Source organism: Jaculus jaculus, chromosome 10 (assembly GCF_020740685.1).
Source record: "Jaculus jaculus isolate mJacJac1 chromosome 10, mJacJac1.mat.Y.cur, whole genome shotgun sequence".
Classification (NCBI taxonomy): domain Eukaryota; kingdom Metazoa; phylum Chordata; class Mammalia; order Rodentia; family Dipodidae; genus Jaculus; species Jaculus jaculus.
The window spans coordinates 74,868,553-74,892,871 of NC_059111.1; the positions used below are offsets into that span (position 1 = coordinate 74,868,553).

The 24,319-nt window shown below is 35.6% G+C and overlaps 1 protein-coding gene across 15 annotated transcripts in view; it reads left to right on the top strand.

The window, feature by feature from the left end:
• Foxp2 (forkhead box P2) overlaps window positions 1–24,319 on the top strand; it is a 567,416-nt gene that overhangs the window by 416,329 nt on the left and 126,768 nt on the right. Inside the window, exon 2 of one of the 15 annotated variants that reach the window (XM_045160036.1) lies at window positions 26–83. The exons of the other annotated variants lie outside the window; for them this stretch is intronic. The gene's annotated coding sequence lies outside the window, so the exon portion shown is untranslated. The remainder of the gene's footprint in view (window positions 1–25; window positions 84–24,319) is intronic. 15 annotated transcript variants of the gene reach the window in all.

The window sequence follows — 24,319 nt, forward strand, 5'->3', positions numbered from 1 at the left end:
ATTATTGTTCTTGTTACATTTGCAGCCATGAGACAGACTTGTGGTTCTCCAACAGCTGTGCAGAGCAGAGACGTAAATTTAAGGTAAATGCCATTGCTTTGCTATCTTAGATGAATATTAGCATATAGCACTGTCATTTCTCCTTCACTGTAGATTAAAATCTCATAAAATTTTCTTTTGAATAGGGGATTAAAAGGATAAAAATTTTTATAATTGTCTTAAATTCAAGAATGTAATAGTAGAAATAAAAGTGGATTAAACATGTGACTCTTAATCTGGCTCTACCAAATACTAGTTATATATGTTTAAAAAGTCATGTAATATTTTCTTTTTAAATGACATCTGGGACAACAGATCAACTAAATGAAATTTTGTGTTTAGAGTTTACTGGTTTTGGTTTGAAGTGATAGTCATTTTAGGAATACAATTTTTGATATTAGCTCGTAGTTTGGGATTGGGTGTGCTTCATTTGTTTGTTTTCAGGGACATAGCACTTGCTTATTAACTTACCATTGCCAGAAAATGCTTCAGATTCAAATAATTAAATTTCATGGGTTTGAAAGTGATCATTCAAATACAATTTTCCACACCATCTAAAGAAACTTTATTGTGTTATATGCCTTGAAATAATAAATTGTACTTAGGAGATATGCAAAGTACAGAGTTATTTTATTCCTGGTTGTACTTTTATCATTTCTATCTTCTTATCCTATCTAAAATACTAAAATTCCCATAAGCAGAAAAAAACAGACATTTTTTGATAAACTAACCAGATAGTCAAAGATTTCATATTCTATATCCAAAGTTAAGACAAAGGCAGAAAAGTTTATTATTTAAAAATTAACAATATATTCTATGATAGGGTTATACTACCATCTATGCTATACAGAACCAGACATTATTAATATGTTTTAGCAAATGATTAAGTTCCATTCATTTATCAATAATGAATGAATTAAAATAACTATTTTCTAGTTATAACATTTTTTAAACTTTTTGTTTTATTCATTTGAGAGAGAGGGAAAGAGGCAGATATATAGAGAGAGAATGGATGCACCAGGGCCATTAGTTACTGCAAACAAACTTCAGATACATGTACCACCCTGTGCATATGGCTTTTGTGGCCCTTGGGAATCAAGCTTTGGCACCTTTGGCTTTGTAGGCAAGTGCCCTAACCACTAAGCAATCTCTCCAGCCCTACTTATAAGTTTAAATATTTTCTAGCTTATAGCAATTAGAAATTAAAATTTGAGCATTATTAAGAGAAAATTTGAAATATCAATTTTTTAAACAATGTAGTATAAGAAAGTATAAATCATTTTAAGTTTTTCTTTGGTAATCATATTTTTGGTATCAAGAAGCAGTAAATATTACTTCTTGATGGTAATATCTTTTTATTTAATTTAAAAAGCATTAACACAGCCCATGTCATATGTGATCTTGATTTTTCTCATTCTAGTAGATAGCATTTCTTAAAGACAGTATTGAGTGACACATTTACATTAATATCATGCCATAAATTCTTTCTTCAAAAAGTGCAATGTAATACTTTACTGGTGGCCAACTTCTCAAACCTGACACTGATAGAAAAGGGTCTAGGACATCAGGGTAATAACCCTGAATGACAAAGGTTTACCCATGGAGTAAGAATATGTCTTTCCCTTCATCAGTAGTCTCAAAGATAGAATCTTTTGATTTTTTTGAACATGTTTTCTTATCTCAAATATAGGAATAAAAGTACTCATCTTGCAAAATTATTGTGAATAATGAAAATAAGCAATATCAAGCTCAAAATTTTGTTTAATGAGTTAAGGAATGATTGTCATTATGACAGACTCTAGGAAATAATTACTTAATCAACACTTAGAAGATATGTTAAGTAGTATAGTTCCTGCTATTCAGCCATCAGTTCCCAAAATTTCCAATATTCTCATGAGATAAAAATAATATGAAGTTAGACAAAGCAGCAGTGAATATTTTGGGGCTACTCTGCTAGAGGATCTGCCATGCTATAGGACCTTTCAGCATATATACTTTGGTCTCAGCTCAGTAGAGCTTCCTTTATTATGAAAGAAGGTCAAGAAAAAAGTTTTCATAGATAAGGATTGTGTAGTTCATGAAAGAATATTCTGAAAAGGGATTACTTGCACAGGACCCCTCTCATTTTACATGATCTTTCTCTTTATTTCTTCTCCTAAACATTGAATACAGTCTTGCTCTGCTTAACTTTAAAAAAAAATGTTCAAAAGATGAGAACTTTCCTGCAAAACCACTGTTTAGTTAAACTGAAATAGTGATGATTTAAATCTGTTTTGTTTTTTTTTTTCTTGTGCATGGGTGACTTTGTAGTTGTGTGTGCAAGTGGAGGCCAGAGGATAACTCTGGGTGTTGTTCTTAACATATATTCTCGTTCTTTTGAGATAAGATGGGCCTAAAACTTGCCAACTAGCCAAGACTGGCTGGCCTTCAGGCCCCAGGGATCCACCTGTCTCCACCTGTCTCCACCTCCCCAGCACTCATATCACAAGGTTACACTATCCCACCTGGAACTTTGTAAGTATTCTGGGGATTGAAGTCAGGTCTTCATGCATGCAAGGCAGGCACATTATCCACTGAGTTATGTCACCAGCTCCCTCTTGCTACTTCTTTATCAATTACTACTAATCCATAGGATCAGCGATACCGACACAGTCAGTGATGAATGGGAAGATCATACTTTAATATGCATATTAAAGAGAAAATTAGAGAATTAATAAATATACTTTCCCTCTCAGATGACTGTGATAGAAAATGCATGTTCCATATATTGAATATGAAAGAATATTGCTTTCTCACAGGTCATATTTTCTCTTTTCTTAGCTACCCAAGGACTTGATTCTTTCAATAATCTATTAGGATTTTATGCACACATTTCCTTGACTTCTGTAACTTAACTGAGAGAAAGAAAAAAAAAAGAGCATTAATATTGTTATGGGAGCTCTCTGTAGGATTTAAGACTTAGGCTATGAATTTTATCTTAAGATGCTTGGAAGTGTTGTAAAAACTAAATTGAATGACAAAGTGAAGAGTAGTATGAGACATGATTAAGGACAAAAGACAAAATTATTTAGAATTTCTCTTCCATTTAAAACAGTTTCCTCTGTGGAGTCTATTCTTTCTCTACATGGAAGTTGGTGTCCTTAATATCACTTTGCTACCTCATCTTTCTATCACTTTCTTTCCTTCTTTACCTTTCTGTTCTCTTGTTGTGTTATCTTGTGTATTTAACTTTATCTATGTTTTTTCAATCCCTTGTGGAGTAAGAAGAAACTTGAACCTATAAGTAATTCTGCCTTATGTGGAAGATTCAGACAGTGTGGGATACTTTGGGATCATATCCACATACTCAAATGAATCCTCAACAGGTGGGGATGGTAAAGCTGTGGTTTGCAAGAACTTATAGATGCAAGAGCATCTATGGGGAAAGTCTCAAAGTGAATAAGCTATTTCCCTCCACTTTCCTTGTTGCAATCTTACAGAAGAATTGAGAATATCCATATCATGAATATTCCTCATTTTTAATATTAAATATCTACTGGTCTTCATAAATTATCTAGAATTTTCCTTAATATTAAAACCTGCCTGGCATGCCTCTAAGGACATAAGGGAAGGCGGTGTTTTGGGCAGGAAAAGATTTCACAGAAGGGTATTGGAGGAGTAGTAATTATATTTCTATGCCTACTACTTATTGACTAGTTTGGCCCAAGGATCCTGAGTTTGAAAATTTTATGTTTCAAGTTAGAAATCCTATATCTAGATTCAGATGTTAGTTGAAAATCTGGAATCACATCTTATCTGGGGATAAAAATATGTAGGGGTTATTTTGGAAAAGTTTTTTACATGCCTATTTTTATAGTTTTAACTGGTATCACATAGAACTTTTATAGCTAGTAGTTAAGCATTTTGATAGCACTAAATCCTTTTACACAGTATATAACTGTAACACTTAGAATGCTAACACTTGCATTGCTGTAAAAACTGCCACCTTGATATCTTCCCCAGCTAGTGCTACTGCACATTCTCAAGTGACAAATCCAGGAACACGTGGAGCATTGTGATGTGCTGACATGAGGAAATCTGTTGTGTCACAAAAAGACTGCTGTAAATTCTTAGATAGAGTATGTCTGCAAAAACATAAGAAACAATTATGTTCTCTACACTCTTTCTTCAGCTCTATAGACAAGACATGTAATAGTTATTAATACAGATTAATTAATGATGAAGTATATTTTCTCAAAAGCTTATTCTCATTTAAAGTTTCTCTTTATTACTGGAGAATATAATTCCCTTCATCAATAACTATGACCACTTCCCTAAACAGAATGAGTAGACAGTGAGTCCAATATTTTTTTTTAATCTGACAAATTATTTTAAAATTTACAAAATGGATATCTTTGCCCAATCCCGGGCTACTGATTGGTGTCTGGAGAGATGACCCAGCAGTTTAAGATTCTTACCTGCAAAGCCTAAGGACCAGATTTCAGTTTCCCAGTACCCATATAAAGTCAGATGCACAAGGTGGGGCATACATCTAAAGTTGTTTGCAGTGACTAGAGATTCTGGTGTGCACACACAAATATTTTGTGTTTGCCATTTACTTCAATAGGCAGTTTTTTAGTAACCTATTCATTCCTTTAGTTAGTTGCATTTGTGTGTTCGTGTGGGTGTGTGTGTTGGCACACCCATCTCTTGCTGTTGCAAAAGAATACCAGATTGTGTTTGGCTTTATGTGGGTGACTAGGGAATTGAACCTAGGTTTCAAACTTTGAAACAAGCACCTTTAATCACTAAGTCATCTGCCCAGCCCTTATAATCAATTTCTTAAACAGTATATCCCTTTTCATTTCTTTGTACTAATTGTGTTTTCAATGAGAATTTTTGATAATATACTATAAGGTGGCATAATATGATGATATTAAAAATCTGTAGAATTAAAAATAAGATATAATGGGCTGGAGAGATGGCTTAGCGGTTAAGCGCTTGCCTGTGAAGCCTAAGGATCCTGGTTCGAGGCTCTATTCCCCAGGTCCCACGTTAGCCAAATGCACAAGAGGGAGCAAGCGTCTGGAGTTTGTTTGTAGTGGCTGGGGGCCCTGGCACGCCCATTCTCTTTCTTCTCTCCCTATCTGCCTCTTTCTCTCTCTATCACTATCAAATAAATAAAAATAAACCAAAAAAATAAGATATAAGAATTTCTCAAATATCAGGAAAATGCAGATGCCTTCAATATAAATTATTAACATACAATTTTATGAGTTAGTTATATCTGCTACATTATTCATATTAATTTTGTATATTTTTGCCAAAGGAATATCTAAACTTGCTGTGAAGTTGTCAGTTGATCTGGTTAATAATATAATCTGTACTTAGCATGAAGCATGAATGCCATAAATAGGCAGCCCAGAACTGATGGGTCAGCCACTCAGTGATGACAGAGATTGGAGTGTTCATGTCCCCACAGTGATTATCAATAAGCCCACTGAGAAGGGTCCTCACTGAAATGGGCCCAGGGGATAAGGGAAAGAAGAAGATAGCCTAGTGAAAAATACCATTAATTTGCAGTATGTTCATATAATAAATTTTCCAATAAATGTTTAAAAGAAGAAAAAAAAAAGAGTTTAGCCTCCTGCAATTCCTTGTGGCTTCTGTTTCCATGGTCAGAAATGGTTAACCCTTCTCCAGATAGCATGCCCATGTGTCAGGAAGAAATAAAGGCAAAACAAACGGGAAAAGACACAAACACAAGTGAGATGTTGCCAACTAAATCTGTCCCCTTTTGCTCTCATATTTTCTCAGAGGTCGCCAACCTGCTCTGTATTGTTTGGGCATCCTCACTTCAGCAGTCTGTGGGACTGGTCATCTTTATGAAGTCATTTGCCACACTGAACTGGTTGTGCTTTTGGTAGAGTAGGAGAAGGATTATTGGATAATTGGCCATGCATGCCATCGATTGTCTAACACTCTACCTAGTACCAAGCAATGGGGTCCTAGACTGCATGGGAAGAGAGGTATAACTTGAAATACTTTGGTGAGAAATGTTTTGTTTTGTTTCCATTGTGCATATGCAGACATACATGCACCTGAAAATTAATGCCATTGAAGTTCAGTGGGCTGTGGGGTGATAATTTCAATAATTCTAATCATAATTAAAATATTATTAAAGACTCAGTCTATATCAGAAAATTATAAAGGACCATAGAGTACCAGTTGCAAAGATGGTTTCTCCCTATAAAAGTTCATACTGAAAGTGGATAGGGTAGGCAGGGTACTCACAGATGGAGCACATAGGGGCATCAGAACAAAACAGGACAGTTAAAGTAAATGGGGCCTTTTTACATTTTGCATGTATTTGAATAACATTTTGAATGTGTTATTCAAAGGTTTTTGAATAAGGGTGTGGGAGCTTAATTTTAAACAAGTAAATGATGGAAAAATTTCATGCGGTTATTATGTAGCAGTACTCAAAGTCACTGGAAAAATTAGTTAAAACATTTTTTGTTTTGTTTTGGTTTTCTTGTTTTTTTTGAGGTAGGGTCTCATACTAGCTCAGGCTGACCTGGAATTCACTCTGTAGTCTCAAGCTAGCATTGAACTCTCAGTGACTCTCTTACCTCTGCATCCCAAGTGCTGGGATTAAAGGCATGTGTCACCATGCCCAGCTAGTTAAAACATTTTTTATCAATCATGTGGATGTGGAAAGATTTATTCCACAGGACTTATATGATACAGCAATCTGTGTTCTGAGCTGCTACATTGGGAACATAAAAACCTCATGACACACCCAAACAGAGGTTCAGGGGAGCTGTGTTTCCCCTCTTCTCGACACTGGAAGATTGGTTTCCTGCTAAAATGCAGCTTCTGGGGGCATTGTCTGAGATCTGTTGTTTTATTCCCACAGAGATCACAAGTTTGTTGGTCCTGACACTATTTACCTATAAAGACTCTGAGAATCAGAAAACCTCAGGAAATTTTGCAATTACTCTGGATGAAATTTCAGTTGCTTGATTAGAGCCATTATTCTAACCCTGTTAATGGGCATATTTGAAATATGTGAACCATGTCTGTAGCATTCTTGTTAGGGGAAACAGAACAAAAATGTCTCCTGTGGAAGTGGCCTGTCTAGTTGAAGAATGTGTTATTGGAAGGGGAGTGGAGAAATAGTGATTCCTGCTTTATATTTATATAATGCTCCAACCAGGCCAGATGCTTCATTCTCCTGATGGTGCCCTTCATTCAATCACTGTAAGAAGCAGTTGTTAACTTATCTCTGAGATACGGTAAACTGTGATGACTTTTATTAATGTCCTTTACTACAATAGGCCACTCATACTTTTGAGGAATTATACAGACTGACTGCAATAAAAATAAAATTGATCTATCTTATTTAAACCTATGATCTATGGTATTTGTGGAACTTGGCTGTGTCTTGGAATAAAGAGGAGTTTAATGAATTGGTATTTTTTAGAGAAGTACATCATAAAGTTAGAAAACAAAGTAGGCCCAAACAGTATAATTTTTATATCTCTATTGAAATTATCACTTTAATAATTTTCAGATTTTTATTAGTTCTCCCTACATGTTTCTATTTTACTTATTTTTATCCATGCACGTGAGTTTGGCTGCATCATGGGAGATTCTGCGTGGGTGCGTATGTCTGTGTGAGTACACATGCACATGTGAGTGCATGCAGCCCGAGACTGATGTCAGGTGTCTTCCTCTGTCACCCTCCACTGTAATTTTTGAGTCAAGCTCTCTCACTTAGTGCTATCAATTCAGCTAGTCTAGGTATCCAGCAAGTCCCAGGGCTCAACATCCTGCCTCAGGCTCACCAGTGATGGTATTATAGATATGTGTCCTGGTCCTAACCTTTTTTCAACATGGGTGCTCAGAATCCCAAATCAGGCCCTTTGCCTAGTGTGACAAGACCCTTGTCCACTGAGCCATTTCCACAGTCCTTTTTTTTTAAACATTTATTTGTAATGAGAGATTTTGCATCTAATTAGGCAAACAAGTTCAAATCCCATTATAAGCCAGGCATATGCTGACTTAGTACAAGGAAATACTTTGTCTCTAAGAGTTCATTTTTCCTTTCTTTGTAATTTTAAATATATTTTATTTATTTATTTTCATGGAGAGAGAGGGAATGAATAGGCATGCCATGGCTTCTAGCCACTGCAAATGAATTCCAGGTACATGTACCACTTTGTGCTTCTGGCTTTACCTAGTTGACATTAGGTTTTGCAAGCAAGTGTCTTAACCAGTTAGCAATCTCTTCAGCCCTATAAACATATTTTCGTTGCTTTTGTGTTGAAGCAGATAGTCATTTTTAAAAAAATGAGAGCTTAGGAGTAATGTACAAATAAATAGGAATGCCTACTCTCTAGAATTTTGTATGATACAAATGGTTGTTGTGCTTTGGTAGAAAATCCACAAGCTAAAAACAAAACAGAAGAACAGTTTGCTGAGATGGTTGCCAATATTTCTGTGTATTAGAATTCACATCCTACATCAACTCACCAACAAAACCTGACTGAATGCCCTCAGTGTGGTAGACATTTTGCTAGGCAGACACCAGGTTCCAAGGGGAATTCAAAGACATTCTTCTCCTTGGGGAGTTGCAAGCTGGCTAGATAACAACTGATGATAATAACCATTCTTTTAAGTCATTTTAAATAAAATTTATAGTTTAAAGAATTAAAAAAATCTTCTTGACAGTTATGGCTTTTTAAACGTGTTCTCTGGAGTAAATTGGGTTCCTCTTTTTTTTCTGTTCAGCAAATTTTCTATCACTTACAGACTAAAAAGAACAAGGTTTTATTTTTTTTGTTTGTATTTTATTTATCTTTTTGCTTCATGAGGTTTTGTTTGTGGTTCTTTAAATTTTACTTATGGCTGATGTCCAGAATATAATCAGGGTATTCAAGGGTGATAAATAGTTGGAGACAGAAAGTATCACAAAAGAGATAAATAAAGGCAAATGAGGATATATACCAAAATAACTATGCCAAGATTGATGAGAGAAAAATATGTAAAGTGTATCTACATGATTTCTTTACCTTGAAGAAAGTATCATGCCAGAGATGGTAACCCTTCATTTAACTTCATTACTGCCACTAAGGCAAAAGTATTAAATCTCAGATTTGATATGGGGAAAATCCACTCATATCAGTATTATACTATTTTATGAAAAAATATTTATAACTTCTAAGCTGTAATTTAAATTGATAGATAAAACCGTTTTATTGATATTCGATATGTTTTCTTAAAATAGTATTCAGGCCATTCAAAAATAATGTACAGAATTGAACTCAGTATATAGTGGCTCACACCCTTGCTCAGCAAGCTAAGGGAGGACATTTTCCACAAGTTTGGGACCAGCCTGGACTACATAGTCAGTAACAGACCAGCCTGAGCTATATAATAGGAGACCCAGTGTTAAAAGAATAAATAAAAGGGGCTGGAGAGATGGCTTAGCGGTTAAGCGCTTGCCTGTGAAGCCTAAGGACCCCGGTTCAAGGCTCGGTTCCCCAGGTCCCACGTTAGCCAGATGCACAAGGGGGCACACGCGTCTGGAGTTCGTTTGCAGAGGCTGGAAGCCCTGGTGCGCCCATTCTCTCTCTTTCCCTCTCTCTGTCTTTCTCTCTGTGTCCATCGCTCTCAAATAAATAAATAAAAATTAAAATAAATAAATAAATAAAAGTATGAAAGATTGAAATTTACCTGATCATCAATCTCCGTTCCTCATTTCAGTATGTCAATAACCTCTTATACATATCTTATATTTATATTAACTGGAGTTGTGTGTACACATCTCCATGATAGTGTGAAATGAGTATAATTTTTTATTTTATAACCTGTCTTTTGCATATAAATTTTCTGTTTCTGCTATAGCTTATTGTAGGAATATGGGAAAGCATTCACGTGTTATAAGTGACCTGGCATTGTTCCATTCATGCTGTGTATTGAGGGCCAGAGCCCAATCCCTAGTCTGCAGAGGCACTTGAGCTTCTCTGACTCTAGTACCTACTGACTACATAACCTGCTTCCTTTCCCTGTCAATCAAGATTTGACTCCATCACTAACTCTAAACTAATGCTTTTCTAGCAAAAACACGTGCTATAGCAGTTACTTTTATTTATATTTTAAAATATACCAAAATTTTAATTGTGTGGAGTCTTTTCCTTAGTACTAAAAAAAGCATAAAAAACAAATTTATTTTAAACTTTAGAAATGTAAGACTTATTTATTCAGGTTAAAATATTCTGATACTAAGAAAAAAAGTGAAATTTATTGTTAAAATATTCTACAATGTGCATATTCACCACGCATAAATATAGTTTTCATCCTATTATATTCCATGTGCCCCATGACATGCCAGCTTTTCTGTTTAGAGAGCTATTCTGTGTGCTCAATTATATATGTGCAGTTTTTAATGAAGAAAAATAAAATAAGGAATATTTAGAAATATAATTATGTAGAGGTCAGAACTGTGAAAATTGCTTTTCTCATAATCACTATAACTTAGCTTTAGCTTTATTACCTAAATTGTATAGTAATAAAATTTATTTTCATGCTCCCAGAGTAAGTTAGTACTTGATAAGAACTTGCAACCAAGTGATTTTTGAAACATTTTCCTAGTACATTTGCAATCATGAGTTTTACTTTCTTAAGTACTGTGATATGTAAACTTTGAGAAAAAATTTAAGAAAAAAAAAGCATTGATACTTTCTCTTTTTACAAGGGTTAATCTATTCAAAACATCTAGGGCTGGTGAGGTGACTTACCATTAAGGTGCTTGCCTGCAAAGCCTAGGAGCTCATGTTTGACTTTCCAAGTCCCAAGTAAGGCAGATGCACAGTGATGCAAGCATGTAAGGTCACACATCTGGGGTCCAATTATAGTGACTGGAGGACCTGGTGCACCAATTCATTTCTTTTTCTCACTCTCTTTCTTTCACTCTGTCTCTCTCACTCATAAAAAAAGAAAGGAAAGAGCATCTATGAGTTATTGAGAAGAACATGGGTGAGTCAGGGTACCTGAGTCTTAGCACTGTCATAAGTAGGAGAAGATGGGCACATCACTACCTTTATGAGTCTGCTTACTTCTGTGATAAGTGTTGCTAAATGAACAAGAAAATGTATTGAAAACATAAGTTTCCATTAGTTTGTTTACTATTTTATTTGCCCAACGTTTTGTGAGCACTTATAAAAATGAAATTCTGAATAAAACAGTGCACTAATAATTCAGGAGTTTAATGCTTAGGTCTACAGAATATTTGTAAATACTTGGCTTTGTTTGGGGTCCCATTTCATCATGGCTCCAGCTACATGTCCTATTCATGTGATGTTAAAAATTCATTTCTTGACAGATTCCATGGGTTTCTTAGATCCATAACTAGAATCTGACTTTGAGATTTAAATAGATGAATTGGCAGAGTACATAGCAATAATAAATAGACTTTATTTCTATGGCTCTGGTTATGTTTGAATATATATAAAATAAGTTGTATCCCTAAGAAAGTTAAATTTCTCCTTATTAAATTCTAAAATGTTTATTAAAATGTCAGTGGCATCCCTTTATAAAAAGAAAGACACAAAATATTCCACATTTTTGTACTCTAGAAACAAGTTTCCATATTGTCTTCACTATTCTGTAGTCATACATTTACTATAGATTTTCTACTTATATTCCATAATAAGAATTTTGAAACACATTTATATTGATCTTTTCTGTCTGTTTCCATATAAGTAAACTGCATGCTATTTAAAGGCAGACGCATTTGCGAGGTGTGGTGGCTCACTTCTTTAATCCCAGCACTTGGGAGGCAGAGGTAGGAGTATCATCATGAGTTCAAGGCCACCCTGAGATTACATAATGAGTTCCAGGTCAGCCTGGGTTAGAGTGAGACCCTACCTCAAAAAACCAAAGAAAAAAGAAAGATGCATTGATATAAAAAGTAGAATTATAAATGAATAATCAAAGATGGTAAAAAAAATTGGACTAACAGCATTCTTTGGTATGATTCTATCTTTCCTTAATATTAACCAAATAAACATAGATATGGCTTTGACAACACCATTTTAACCTCTTTTTTAAAAGGCAGCAAACATTACATAATAAAGAAAATTTACGAGCATTAGTTGAAAGCACTACTATTTGGATCTTCCATACACCCATTCAGATTGGTGTGACCTTATTTGTCCTGCAGCTGCTTCAAATTAAGAACAGGTGTAGAAGACAGATTATGCAAATACTAATATTAATGTAATTGTCAAATTGGTGTGTTTACCATTGTGCTTTTAAAGAGTAGACAGTACTCTTATTTTAAATGTAAATTAGCTTCATTCTTGAGAGTAGTTATTGGGTGATGAAACTTGGCCCTGGCTTAGAAATGTGTAATTTCTAGTATACTATAGAACAATTCTAAAATTTTACATTTTTCTTTGTAAAGACCCTCATATAAAAACATATCAATTATATATAATTTCCAATGCCTACATAGTCTTGATGGATTAGTGAAAGTTTGATTCTGACGTTGTGTTACTATTTTGTAACTTGTTTCGAGGAATGTAATGATTGATTACTGTGAGAGCTTCTTATCTCTTTTTGTCTTTTCTAATTCAGAGTTTATCCTAGCCTTCCAGGTTTATGGATATCAACTCTCAAGAAATATATACTTTGGAAAAAATTCATTACATGTGTCTTAATAATTTTGTAATGTGGCATCTAATTTATTTATATTTGATTTTGATATTCAAAGTGCTTAAACACTAATTTGATGTTGTAAAGCCTGTTTTATAAATATACAGCAGCCTTTGCCTGCCAGTTCAGCCACATGTTTGTGTGACTGTTTTGTACTTGCTCAATGTCACACAGTTCAGACTCCGAACCTTCACCAGGCCCTTTACAGGAAACACTCTACTCAAATAATGGTTTTCTCTGAGACCCATGCTGATCTTTTTGGTCTTTTAGGGATGAACCGTAGGTATCATTATATCTAAGTAGATGACAAACGCTAGTGAAAGTGGGGAGTGAAGATAAGACCACTCATCCTATAGAACTTGCATTCCTCACGATACCACTTATTTTCTAATTACTTTTTTTTTCTCTAATGGAAAAAAAAGACCTGAGCATTCATAATTTTTATTTTTGTTTGCTAATACATATTCAGAGCTTGCTCTGTTTACCTGGCAATGTGTTTCTTGGTGCTTCCTCATTTCACAGCATAAGATAGGGAGGCTGAAAAGGTTAAATTGCATTATCTAAGGCCATAGAGCTGAAAGTTTGAGCTAGCTGTAATTCAAGTCAGTATGAGACTAATCATGTGCCTTTAACCTTTTATCTTGGATACTCACAGCTTCCTTATTGCTATGCAAAAATTTCATTTTTAGTAAAAGATTTTTACTAAAATTTGGATGACATAGTATTAAATGTGAATAGCATATTCCCTTGAATGCTGCTGCCCCTGAATGGACTTCAGCTGTAGTGATTTGTGGTGAAAAAAAGGCATGGTCTTTGAAGGAAGGTATTAATGGAATGGCCCAAGGAGGTATTCAATCCTTCCTCACACCTAGGAAAATAATTAGAATCTCAGATCTTCCCACCTACATCATCCCCGCCACTCACTTGTCACCAGGTCAAAATGCAACAAGATATCTAGGCAACCCGGCCTCTGTCCTCAAGCCCCAGCCCACACCTCCACAAGGGCATCTCTCCACAGGACAAATCATCCTGCCTTAAAGGCATGGGCATAAAAGCCTTGGGTGCCATTCTCTCTCCTTCTTGCCCTCTCTCTTCCTCTTTCTTTTTTGAAGTGACGTGTGTGTTCTCTGATCTCTGTGTATTTGTCTCTGTCTCAACGTGCTTCCCATCTGCCTCTCCCTATGGACACATCTCTCTTTCCCTCTCTTATTCTCTTTCTCTCTCATTTTCTCTCTCCCTTTCTTTTGGCTTCAGAGTTCCATCCTACCTGGTCCCTGCCCTTTCCTTGCCAGGCTACTGTACTCACAACTCACCTGGTTCTTTGCTCCTCCCCAGGTCTGTACCGCTCTGTTCTGAGCCACTAATAATAAAATAATAAATGATGTCTTATGTACTGATAAACTGGTCCCAGAACCTCTGTATTCATACTTCTAACAACAAGAGCCCATGTGAATGACACAGAGCTCTTTTATCCTATTATTCCACATGCTTCCTTGTCCCTATCTGTTACACATACTACTGAGAGAAAATGGGTCTTGGTAATAAAGATGTATACCCAGTAATATGCTCAACCATGTTTTAATGTGCAAGAGATGGGCCTATACTGAGTTTCTCTTCACATTATGAGAGTTATCAAATCAATTTTTTTTTCTGTCTCAAAAACAAAACAAAACAAAACAAAAAAAACAAAAACCTACTCTTGCCAGGCATGGTGATACATGCCTTTAATCCCAGCACTCAGGAGGCAGAGGGAAGAGAATCACCGTGAGTTCGAGGCCACCCTGAGACTACATCATAGTGAATTCTAGGTCAGTCTGATCTAGAGTGAGAACTTACCTTGAAAAAACAAAACAAACACACACACACACACACACACACACACACACACACACACACACAACTACTCTTGAGCTGGAGGGATGGCTTAGCGGTTAAGGCATTTACCTGCAAAGCCAAAGGACCAAGATTCACTTCCCCAGGATCCATGTTAGCCAGATGCATGAGGGGGTGCACGTGTGTGGAGTTCATTTGCAATGGCTGGAGGCCTTGGTGCACTCATTCTCTCCTACTCTCTCTCTCTCTTTTCCCCCTATTTCTCTGTCAAATAAAAAATTAAAAAAAAAAAACTACTTTTGAAATATAAGTCATCTTTTTCCAGGTTTCTTTTCTACCTCTCATAAAAGTGGAGAGGAGAAAGAGGTTAATAGGAACAAAATCAAAATCAGAGATGCCAACAAGATAAACTTCTGCTTGTGCAACTTGCAGTGTTTATGCCTGGTTAAAGACATTTTTGTTTATCATTGTTGGCACGGAAAGGAGCTGCCACTGAGACCCACAGCGGATGAAAAACAGCTGATCCGAGGGCTGCTTCTGCTTGCCCTGCAGGCATCAGAAAAGGAGCTGCCACACCCTGCAGGCCCCTCAGGCATTCCTGGGGGTCACCATGATCTGAAGGGCTTACTCCTATGGAGTCATCCCCACAGTACAGAGTTGTTGGTACTTTCCAAATTTGGAAAAAAATAATGATAAAACACAAAATTTGATAATAGATATAGATATAGAAGATCTTCAGACTTCCTTCAGGGAACCACATCCTAGCCAGGAAATACATCCCATGGACAAGCTCACCAACAGGTAATTACTGGGAAGGTCTCCTGAGTACAGTGTCCTAGGGATTCTGGGATTGGTGCCCCATGAAATCACTGTGCCTTGCATAATCCAAGCAATGAATGCTTTGTATCATTCCTACCTTCACTCCTTTTAATCTTTTTGGTTAGGCTGGGGACAAATGTACTTCAAACATACTTTGAAGCAGAGTTTCTTTTGCTTTACTACTTATTGTTTCTCCATGGGACTATCAGCTATACTGGTATTTCTGTATTTTCATCCATATTTTTTTAAGGTAGGTTCTTGCTCTAGATCAGGCTGACCTGGAATTAACTATGTAGTCTCAGGGTGGCCTGAACTCACAGAGATCCTCATAACCTGGCCTCCTGAGTGCTGGATTAAAGGCATGTGCTGCCATATTTTGTTGCTCTTTAAAGTGGAAATTCCCAAATATAGAAATGCTACACTGTTTATTCAATCTCTTTTTAGACTGTTTTATTTTGTTTGCTATTTTCAAGTATATCACTTTGTAGAAACTTTAACTCCTAATATGCAAATGGAAATTTTATCTTAAGCAAGAAATATTTTTTACTATATTTTTATTTATTTGAGAGCGACAGAGAGTGAAAGAGGCATATATATATATATATATATATATATATATATATATATATAGAGAGAGAGAGAGAGAGAGAGAGAGAGAGAGAGAGAGAGAGAAAATGAATATGAATGGGCCCGCCAGGGCCTCCAGCCACTGCAAACGAACTCCAGGCGCATGCTCCCCCTTGTGCATCTGGCTAATGTGGATCCTGGGGAGTCAAGCCTCGAACCTGGGTCCTTAGGCTTCACAGGCAAACGCTTAACTGCTAAGCCATCTCTCCAGCCCAAGAAAGATTTTTGGTTGTTTTAAAAAGTATTAAATTCTATTCTAAATCCATGGGTTCTTATACTGTGTTTATGCATACTTGAACAATGAGTCAAGAGTGATCTTTACAATATCTTGATGTTAAATCCTCATAATTTAGAAGTGCTTAGATATGGGAAGCTAATTTAACAGGTTATAACAGCAATTCTAGGAGCCATTTTGATAGATTCAGTTCCCAGGCATTTGTTTTAGAAATTACTGCATGCAAATATGATTTAACATCTATAATATGTCTCTAAATCCTAACCAGGAATTTTCCATTAGATTTCTTCTAATATCACATTAAGAAATATATACCATCTGTAAAATTATATTCTGAATTCCCAAAATAGTGAAAAATGGGTAATATTCATTTATACCTAGTTCCAAATGCCCCTTTTTAATGTGTTCCCAAATTTTAAATATTTGTTTCACCTTCCTGTAGTGCTATCTCATAAAATTGGGCAGTGGTCTTCTGTTTTCTCATTTAATTTTTCACATACCTTTCTTGACAATATATGTGTGTTCCTTTGTTATATAGTCGTATGAAAATGTTCTTATGAAACCCAGTTCAGTATGCAATGAGTGTGTACTTCTGAAATAAGTAAATAATTCAAATGACACCTAACCTTTAAAAGGTCATCTTCTAATTTTTGGATGCACCATCAGTTGATATAAGTTAAATTTTAGTAATTTCTGTAACCCAAAGCAGAATTTTCCAGGAAAAAAGTGATAATGAAATTATTTTAAATTTTCCATAATTTGCTAGCAAACTTAAGGAATTTGTGGAAAACAACATTAAGGAATGAAATCCATGTAAAGTCAGGGCACAAGAAGTAAGGATTCGTGGAAACACTTGTTTCTGTCTGTAGAGCTTTCTTACTTTAGTATTTTATTTATTTATTTGAGAGAGAGAGACAGACAGACAGGCAGACAGAGAGTATGGGTGCATTAGGGCCTTCTAGCGACTGCAAGAGAATTCCAGATGCATGTGCCACCTTGTGCATATGGCTTATGTAAGCACTGGGAAATTAAACATGAGTCCTTAGGCTTCACAGTTAAGTACTTTAACTATTAAGCCATCTCTCCAGTCCTCCGTAAGGGATTTCTAAGAATCCTTTCTGGTTTTCTGTACTAATGACAGTTATTTCTTCATGATCACACTAAGAAAAGTCTCAGCAGATCAGCAATGTCATTAGTATTTGACCTTTCATTGAACCTTAAAAATCAGATAGCATATATATTTTATAATGAGGAATGTGAAGTCCATAACGTAAAGGATTTAGTTTTACATGGAGATGCTGAACACTTCTATTTTCTTTCACAGTGCTTGTCATCTCTGCCACCTTTTCTTCAGAGCCTCTCTTTTCTCTGAAGTAGCTACACTCTGCAGCATTCTAAATGTATCAGAGGTTATAGATACCTTCAGACCTTAATGCTATTCTTACCCCCATTCTTAAATGGCCTCTGCCACCATGACCTCACCTTCCTTTGTGCATTGTTCATCCAACATCTTTGAGTCTTCCATAAAAGTACAACTACTCTTTGCTTCATAGCAACTTGAACATGTTTCTCTGATGCCTTATGATATCCAGGCCATTTGTCTTTCCAATTTTCTCATCCACCATCATGGTTAGTCATTCCTATTTGAGTTGGTATCGTAGTTCTTATCCTGGTTAGTCGTGTTTTGTAGTCTCCATACAAGTGAGATAGCAACATATATGTAAAGTATATTGTTTTATCTAATTGTCCTGTAATCTCCATGCTCATGAGAAATTCAGATTTCCGTGATTTTTCAGAGCTTAAAATCATCACTCATATAAGTAAGCAAAAGTGCAATGCTCCACAAGGACTCTGTAGGATTTGCTCCTGCCAGAAGTACCTATTGAGTGCTGCCTTTGATCCCTTTCAATATATCTACATCACTTGTGGGAACACTGCTTCTCTGTTTTGAAGCTACAGGAACAATTTTTCATTAATATCCCTGGAGAATTCTGTTGTCTATGGACTCTGAAAATGTGTGTGTCTTATTCTCTCCCAAGCAGAAGCTGGGTCACCTGCCCCCTCCTTGACTACAGCTTCACCTATGGAAACAGCCTGGCTGTCTGGGTGAGAGGTGTCCATATCTTTCTATTTTGGGCTCTTCTGTTGAGAGTTCTAATGAGGGTGTCAATTAATGCCAGTTATGATGGCAGCTTTCTGAAGTGAGTAAAAAGGGGTTGACTTAGACACGGGAAGGCTCTGATGTTGACACCATTGGATTCTGTAATCTTCATTAAGTCCTCAGCAACTTCTACACCTTCACATCATCAAACTCATTCCAATCTGATTTTATGAATGCTATTGAGTTTAATTTATTGTTATGAAATATTTTTAAAACCTCAAACATTCCAAACACCTATAGAATCTGCATTGAAAAACTGGCTACCACTAAACTTTTATAATAATAATAATTATTATTATTTATCTTATCCTTCTCATCAATATTTACCCAATATTTACTTTATTAAAAACAGAACTATTTTCTATTTACAATTTGCAATGTGCAATCTATATAACAAGTAAATATGAATGAATATAAAATCTTAAACTAAAATAAGATTTTAAAATGCTAATTTCCAATAAATCAGACATTGCATTGGTCCAGTGATGATACTTGGTAACCAGCCTGTTTCATTTTTTCACTTTAAGTTGTGTTTTCCACAACTTAAAGCCTAATTTTTGAAGCTGACTCTTGTGAGGTTTTAGAAAAGTTTTACCTATAACAATAATTTGTGAATACATTGCCTCAGTTTTCTAGCGATGATGAGCCCAGGCAAAGTCTTGCCTTATCTTCCTATAAAAAGGAATCAGAACCTGAAATTTGATTCATAACTTATTTTAAAGCTAGGAATTTAGTTTCTAACTTTACCCATGTGACCATTGATTGAAATGCATTAACCTTGTTACTTCTTGTTTTGCTTTCAAGTCACAGAACTTAACATCACACTTTAAGAAGTAATCATTATTCAATGGAGACAGGGTAGCTGGCTCACAATGTGCAGAGAAAGAGCCAAGCAAAAGTCTACTGTCAGAAAAGACAACACATGGAGCAAGATTTAGTGGGCAGTTACCGCCCATCCATTGAAGAAGTACCACTGTTTATTATGAGGATGGGATAGTCCTCACAACTGAAGTCTCTAGGAGTTATTCTGATTGTCTTGCCACCATCATTGAGCCAGTCTTACCTATTTTTTTTGTAATGAAGGTCAAAATCAGAGTAGTTCCTGAAGGAACATAATAGTATTATGACCAAAATGACAGATACTGGGTAGGCAGTATTGTACATTTGAATTTTCATGCTGAATTTATTACCAATGCATAGTACTAGTTTGCCTTTCACCAGGTAAAGAAAATATATTGTTATTGAAAATGTATACATTGCCATGAATTTTAGGCCATCCTGAGACTACATAGTGAATTCCAGGTTAATCTGGGCTTGAGCAAGATCTACCTTGAAAAAACAAAGCAAATAATTAAAAAAAAAAAAAAAAAGTTACACATGGTTCTTCTCCATGGTCCCAAGCTTTCATCTGTTTCTTTAGCTCAAGCATATACTCCTACCCTACCCAAATAGTCACATTCTTTAAGGAAAACTTTAAATATCTTGAGTCTCCTTTATATTTCTACAGTTTCCATTCCTAGTAATAATCAATACCATAAATAAAACAGGCATTTAAATAATGAGTCTTTATAAATCAATTCATCACCGTAATTTGTCATAAGCCTCATATTTGACATCCTTCCTATCCTCCTTTCCTTCATCACTGAACACTGGGAAAGACTCCATTTCAACTTCTGTTCCTTCTCCAGTATTACAAAGCCCCAGTTTCCAAGCTTCCTACCTTTCTGGAAGAGGTCTATCACTGAAAACCTCAAGTGTTACATTCAGTCTGCATCCTTCTGGACTAGGCTAGAACATTTGCAACTGATACTTCTCTACTATTTTCCTCTGCTTTTCTGGTCTTGTCATCTTTTATACAAAACTTTTTCTCTTCCACTTATTTTAGATTTTGTGTGTGTGTGTGTGTGTGTGTGTGTGTGTGTGTGTGTGTGCTCATGTGTTGTGTGTCTGTATGCTATATACTATAGGCGCATGTGTGTGATAATGCACATGCACATGGAGGTGTATGGAGATCAGTGGAGAATTTCAGCTTCTCTACTGCTCAGTCCCATATTTCCTTGAGCTGGGGTCTCTTCCTTAACCCAGAGCTGCCATTCATCAATGAGTCACAGCAATTCTGTGGTCTCTGGTCCTTTTGTGCTGGGGTTACAGATGTGCATGGCCATGCTAAGCTTTTTATGTACTTTCTGAGTTTTATAACTCATGGTCAGAGAGAGAAAGAGAGGTCCTTTTGCTTAAGCAGCAAGCCCTCTTAACTGCTAAGTTATCACCCAAGGTGTATGTTATATTTTCTATTTGTATAAAGGATCCCATTCTGTTACACAAGCTGGATTGAAAATCATTATGTAGTGCAGACTGGTCTTGAAACAGCAGCAATCCTTCTGCCTCTGCCATCTAAGTACTAGGACTAGAGATGCAATCCACTACCCCTGGTCTGCAGAAGACTTGGAAAATGAAGCCTACTGTGAGCTCTCAGGAGATACTGAACCATGACTGGAATGTAGAATTATCTCTTCAGATTATTTTATTGCCAGAAATCATATACAACATATGGCATTGCCAACACAGACAGTGGAGAATCCCCAAAATTAACATGTATTGCCTTGAGCACAAATTAATGTTAAAGATCTCCCGGAAACTTCACTCTAGATGTCTTACAGTCAATTATAGCTTAGTACTTTCAAATGAATTGATTCTATTTGATCGCAAATCTTGCCAGGTAGGGATGTCACAGCCTGCTCTTACTGTCCTTTGTCATGCACTTTTTACTCAGTCCCTCAGGTAGTCTTCAAATCCTCTAAAATTAGCCCCCTCTAAAATTGAGTCTCCTAGGCTTATGTTTCTGCTGCAAATTTGGCCCATTGCCATGTGCAATTGTCTGGTGGCTCCTGAGCCACTTAGGCTGCCAGCCAGTTCTAGTTTAAACTCCTGCCTTCATGAGTTCTCCTGAGTGAGTTCCCTTTACATCTGGACATGATAAAAAATCTCATTGTCTCATGTACAGACCTCTCTATGGTCCCAAGGTTTTCAAGAATATCAGCAGTTTCTCCAGTTCTTCATACTACTACACTACCCAAATAGTCCTATTCTTTAAGGACAAACTTAAATATCTGGATTCTCCTTTATATTTCTACATTTTTAACTCCTAAGTTTCTACTCCTTTGAGATACTTCAGCATCATCAAACTGTACATTTCACCATAAAATATTTCTTCATACTGCATAGGCATTCTATGAACTTAATAATATTTTCAGATTTTCCTTTCTAAATACAATAAAAATCTAGTTATTTCTTGTACTAGGATTTCTTGCACTAAGATTCATATGAATGTGTGTCACAAATCATAGAAATGTTAACATTATATGTGATGTTGTCACCAATAGAAATCACAGATATTTTTCCAGTCATTGAAGTTGACAAAAAATGTTCAGGAATGTTATTTATTCTCATTACCACTTCAAACTTATAGTGATTCTTAAACCTGCCACTATATCATTTTACTTAATCAAGAAGAAAACATACTTATTAATATTTTACAAATGTGTCATTTTAAATATTTTGAAAATAAGATGTCAATATAACTGATATTTTTCTAATCCTTTAAACTGTGTTTATGAAGGTATATTTTGTTTTGAGAAGACTATCTTAGATTTTACTCAATTGCTAAAAGGATTATGGATTTTAAAAAAAAAGAGAGAGATTACCTATAGATGGTATTTCACTATATCCTAGTTTATAAGGCAAAGCTCTTTTTGACTATGTCCTCTGGTGGTATGGACAATTTTCTTTCACCTTTATATGCACACAACTAGCACATACTTAGCATACAGCAGTTATATCAAATAAGTATTTACTGCTTGAAATCATAAGGCTTAAAGAATGAAAAATTTCTTCTTAAGAAAATACACAGAGACCTCTCTAAGTCATCATCACCAAGATCTTTCAGTGCTGTCCTTGAGCCCCATCCCTGATCTTGCAAATCTTAATCCCTAAGACTACAGCTTTGGATGTGGATTCTTTTTCTTTTTTTGTTTTTTCGAGGCAGTGTCTCATTCTGGCCCAGGCTGACCTGGAATTCACTATGTAGTCTTAGGATGGCCTGGTACTCATAGTGATCCTCCTACCTCTGCCTCTCGAGTGCTGGAATTAATGGTGTGCGCCGCCACGCCCGGCTTGGATGTGGATTCTTAAAACATTATCCCATGATCTTGTTTTCACTAACATTTGAGTAGAAATCATGATGTCTGGTGGCCATCAAACCAGAAAACAAAATGACAAAAATATGTTTTCTTAACGAATAATTTCACCTGTATAGACCTTTTTTCCCTCCTCTGAAAAGCGGCTCTTTCATATTTTTACCAGGTTCTCTTTGTGTAATAAATGTAAGGGTTTTGTCCCATCAAAATAAAGAGGGAAAATGCTTCAGGTATGTATGTACCCACCCCAAGTTGATTCTTCAGGTTACATCTTGCTTTTTCCAACTGAATTCACACATATGCTAATGATTCTGACAATTTTACCTCATGGAATACTCAAAACTGATGTGTCAGATATCATCATTCATTGGTTCAACTCTTCTGTTAGATCCAGACAGTTTTTCATGATTTTGAGAAATTTGCTGTGGAAGGATGAAATACAGTTATTTGAGGAAGCTGATTTTAGTCTTTATGGCATGACATAGTGCTTCTGGGATATTTCCAATAAAATATGGGAAATACCCTAAAAATAGATAACCAAACCAATAAGCCAAATTGTTGGGAGTGAAGATAAGACCAAGCAGGTATTTATACTTATTACTTTTTCTAGTTTGTTTTGTTTTATATTATGTAGAAGGCATCCATGCTTCCAAGTTTTTTTTTTTTTTCTCTTTTTGTGCCTTCAAAGTAGAGGACAATATCCCTTCCAGTTTTAATTATCCCTCTAGTATTAGAGACACATAAGTATTTTACATGTTAAAGCAAAAAGGTGCATCTTTTCTACCAATCTTAAGAAACAAATTATAATTTTAAAATATTTCCATGTGCTCTGAAGGAACATTATTATAATATTCATTTTTCTACCAAAAACACACTTTCATTACCTTCATGAACTTTGTTAAATATATTCTCATTCTTACAAGTTATTTTACCTTGTGACTGCATGAACATCCATCCACACACAGTAGTTTCTTGCTTTCCTGCATCAGTTTTCTAAAGAGAAAATATTTCTTTATTCATATAAAGAGACTTTGACTTGACTTAAAAATACATATGTGTGTATATATAAATTTACTTACAGCTAGAATATGTTTAGAATTTTTTGCACCTTTATAATGTAGAAAAGTGCTTTCACAATAACAAGATTTAAATAATTTTAATTTGAAAAAAATGAGTTATTTCTGAAGTAATGATGGTGGTTAATGCATAGTAAGTACATAGTTAATAAATATTAAGTTTGTGGACACTAACATTATTCCCTGTTCTTTACAATTCCCCCCTCCCTCCTAAACAGAGAAGCCAGGGAAAACTAGGTAAGTTAGTTGGTCAAGGTCATAGCATTGGTAAATGTTAAGTCAGGATCTGATCCCCGGCAGACTGTCTCCAGAGCCAATATTCTTATTTTAAACACAAAAAGATTTACTCTTCATTGGTTTAATGGAGAATTACAATGATGCACATTTAGCTAAAGAATAGATTTCTTCTGAAGTTGACGTTGAAAAACACAATCCAAATCACTATCCTGGCCTTCTCTCTGTTGGTGCTTATTTGAAACAGATGTGAACACTTAAAACATCCATTCTCATTGGGTTTCCCTGTGATTTGCTAGGCAATGTCAGGGTGCCTCCAGGAGACTCCTTTCTAAGTGGCTGTCTGATTTCATTCGTCTCTTTACTTCTTTACAACTCCATGGGTCTGTGAAAGCCT